This window comes from Mizuhopecten yessoensis, unplaced genomic scaffold, assembly GCF_002113885.1.
Source record: "Mizuhopecten yessoensis strain PY_sf001 unplaced genomic scaffold, ASM211388v2 scaffold8167, whole genome shotgun sequence".
NCBI lineage: Eukaryota > Metazoa > Mollusca > Bivalvia > Pectinida > Pectinidae > Mizuhopecten > Mizuhopecten yessoensis.
Window position 1 is genome coordinate 206,194 of NW_018407412.1, and position 3,911 is coordinate 210,104.

The window sequence follows — 3,911 nt, forward strand, 5'->3', positions numbered from 1 at the left end:
TAACTTTTTCGTCTTAAAGTGATTGGTTTAAACGCAAACAAAAAAAATACGTTTTAATGTTAACTTATTGCGTTGCCTTAGTAAAATATCACAAAATAATAATCATATTTAGTTAAGGGTTATTTTTCCTCAAACATCAAATGAATAAGTAAAATAATTATTAATTTATATTAAGAAATACTCTGAAAGAAAGAAAAAAATTGAAGAAAAGAACGTTCCAAGAATGAAGAATTTTCGTGATATTGAGGCCAGCGTCCCAAATGTGCTCAATACCCCTAACAACAAGCGACGGCCAAAGAGAGCGCGTTCCACTCCCAACAGTGGGAACAGCCGCCATCAACCCCCGGGGTCCCGGGCGCGCACAACGTCGAAGACAACACATGCCATCGCACCAAGGAGGAACCACGTCATCACCGATCCGACGTCATCCTCCTGGTCCAGGGGGATCCCATAGACGAGCGTAGGGAAGCACTTGTGTCAACTATTTTAATATATGGATGTGAAATCTGGGAATATGAAAATACAAAAAGTATCGAAAAAATACATTTACAGTTTTGTAAGGAATTTTTTAACATTCGGAAGAGCACCCCAATATATGGTGTATGGTGAGTTGGGAAGGTATCCCGTAGAAATTGAAATCAGTGTTAGAATGGTTATGTTCTGGCATAAGCTTATAACCGGTGGATCGAACTTATCTAGTGTAATGTATAAGTTAATGTATAATTTGCACCAGAATTCTGTATTAAGTTTTGAATGGTTAACGTATATACGGGATATTTTAAACAATACTGGATTTAATCATTTATGGACTTTCCAAATATCATGTACAATTAATAGACAATGCTTGAAAACTATCATTAAGCAGAGATTATGCGATCAATTCATTTAAAGTTGGTTTCATGATGTTGAAACTTCCTCGCGAGGGCAAGTTTACTCCTTATTCAAGTATCAGTTTAATATCTATAGAACAATATCTTTTAAAGCTTAATCGTAATGAACGAAAAGTAATATGTAAATTTAGAACATCAAATATAAAATTTCCTATATAAACAGGAAGATGGAATAGAGTCCCACGCGAGGTAAGGTTATGACCCCTATGTAATTACTGTGTTGGAGACGAATACCACTACTTATACCAATGTTCTAAGGTATCTGTTGTAGTTCTTAGACAACTTTATATACCAAATTATTATTATGTCAACCCAACTTATATCAAAATGAAAGGAATGTTCTCAATATGTAACATGATACTTTTAACAAAAGTAAGTAAATGTATACAAAGAGTAATGAAGCTACTTAATATCTCAAATAAGTTAGCTAAAAGAATTATTGAAATGGGTTGTTATTGTATAAATTGTATCATGTGTCATATAATGTGTGTACTATGTCCATCAATGTATACTATGTAATATGTGACCTCTTGTTACGCACGTATACATGTGACGTGAGTGTAAAAATAAAACTTGAAAAAAAACCTTGAAAACTCGGAATACCCTGCGGAACGCCACGTGGTCAGACTAGTGGCCAAATACCCTTTCCCGTCAACTCGGGGAATCAAACGCAGGCCGTGTTGGCGAAAGACGGGTATCAGATTTTTTTTCGGCAAGAAATATTGAGTGGTTAAGGAAACTTTTAACACTGTGTTTTAAGGTTTTACATGATCAATTTATCCAATCTTTGAAAAGTTATAAAATTGTGTAAACTATGAAATGTTTAAAAATGAGCTGAAACTGAAAAATTACATTATAGAATTACCAATTACGGTAATAATAAATTTACTTTTGATTTTAATAACACTGAGTGTAAAGCGTCCTTAACCACTCAATATTTATATTAATTTTGTTTCCATGGTAAGCCGTTCTTATTTAAGCCCTTATTAAGTACAGACTGTGGTAAGCCGCTGAAGTTTAAAAGTCTGCATTGCCGTTGATTTTGAAGTTCAGGTGGTATTCTATCCAAAGCGCCCGAGAAAGGTAGTGTACCGATTTATGCTGATATAAGAGATGCCATGTTACGCTCTGTTTTCTATGAAAGACTACAGCCAGTTCTTAAAGATGTTTCCGGACACAATTTAGTGATAAATGTGATTAATGAAATTATTAAAGCAACAAATTGTCGATTGATCTGAAAAAGAAATTGAAGCTATATGAGTTGGCAAGGTTTTTGTTACCAGTCCTGAAAAGTTATTCAATAATTATTCGAAAACCACTAGAAAGTAATTGTTCCAAAACATATGATACAAAATGGCATGCTACTAACTCTTTATAGATTATAATTATATATATATATATACTGTAAAGAATAATACAATGTTTGTAAATTGAATCACATAAGGTTGTACGTGTATTTGTTCTTATTTTATACTTGCCACATGTATACACAACAATTTGATTCCAATATGTACATTGTATAGATCATCACCTAGTTTTACACACTATCAGAGCGCGGAACAGCAGACAATAAACTGCCATGTCCACAGATCTGAAGATATGTCGATAATGTCCAAGAGGAAAGTGCCCCTGCAGGTGGGGGATCGAGAAAAGATTACACCTGCTGTTACCCACTGAATGTATCGTAAGAGGTGACTAATGTGGTGAGCCCCTGCAGAATTGGGGATTTGCTTTTGTGTCCTCTACTTGCAGCATTTGGGATATGTATCTTTCTTTCTACTTCTATCAACCTTTTATTTCCTAGCGCCTTAATTGCTTGGTAATACCTCACTTCTGGCTTTAATGTTGAGCGTTCGCCCACGTGAGGAAGGCAATGGGTTCTGTTCCCAGGTCGGGACATACCAAAGTCCTTAAAAACGGTAGTTGTTCAGCAATAAGGGTAATGACGACAACTAGTTCATCCGTTGTCAGTATAATGTGACCGGTTGGAATGCTGTGCTGGGTGCTTTCGGCAGGGTATTTCAGTCAGATAGCACTCTAAAGTCGGCATCAGATCCGCGCTATCACAAGGAGGCAAGTAAACCAACATACCCTGTCTCCGGCACACAAACACACATGCATGCATACACGACACACAACCTTAAATGGCATTAGCTCTTAATAGGACGTTAAACAAAATAAAACCAAACCAAACCACGGTGAAAGAGTTTAATATATAAGTTTTATAACTTGTGTATAATCTATAAATCACGGTTAATATTATGTTTATACTGAATGTCTGCTGATTTAATATGGATGACGTATTACAACTGTGTTAACACCAGTGTTTCCTCGTTTCGACCCTAAGATCTGGTTTGCCGGACAAGGCTCAAGCCCAATTTCTTGATGCGGTGATAAATCAATTTAACTTCACATCTTTTCAAAGACGTGAGGAGTCCAGGAGAGTCAGACTTAGATCATAATACTGTGGTGTGACTTTTGACCATGTCACACGATTTAAACAAGTTACAAGAAAGTGAGTCTGTGCAAAGAAGTAACGATAATGTTTTCACTTAAAATTCTCGTAAGTTTTTTTGTGAAAATGTGCAATGGTTTGTAGGACAAGGCACCTAGTACATATGCATAAAAATATACCAAATTACTGTCATATTTAGCAAACGAAACACTCAATAATGAATTTATCATGTCACTGATATTTGTATATGTAAAACCAAACAAACGTCCGATGTAAAGGATCATAAAGGTCCTGCATCGGAAAATAAAGTTAAAGGGAAGGTAAAATGTTGGAAACTATCAAAAGGTCTTTAAAGAACTAACGACTTAGAGCCAATCCTTGCAGAACAGCATCGTTTTTTGTCTATAAAATCAAAAGCTTCATTTCTCCTTTATAAAGCTTTGAAGTAAGCTATTTTGATTATTTATTTTACAAAAACAAACATACATTTGTAGATCGATATCTATCTTTATAATTATAACTGTATTACTACTGTATTCTTTTGTTGTACAAATCATGTTCAACTA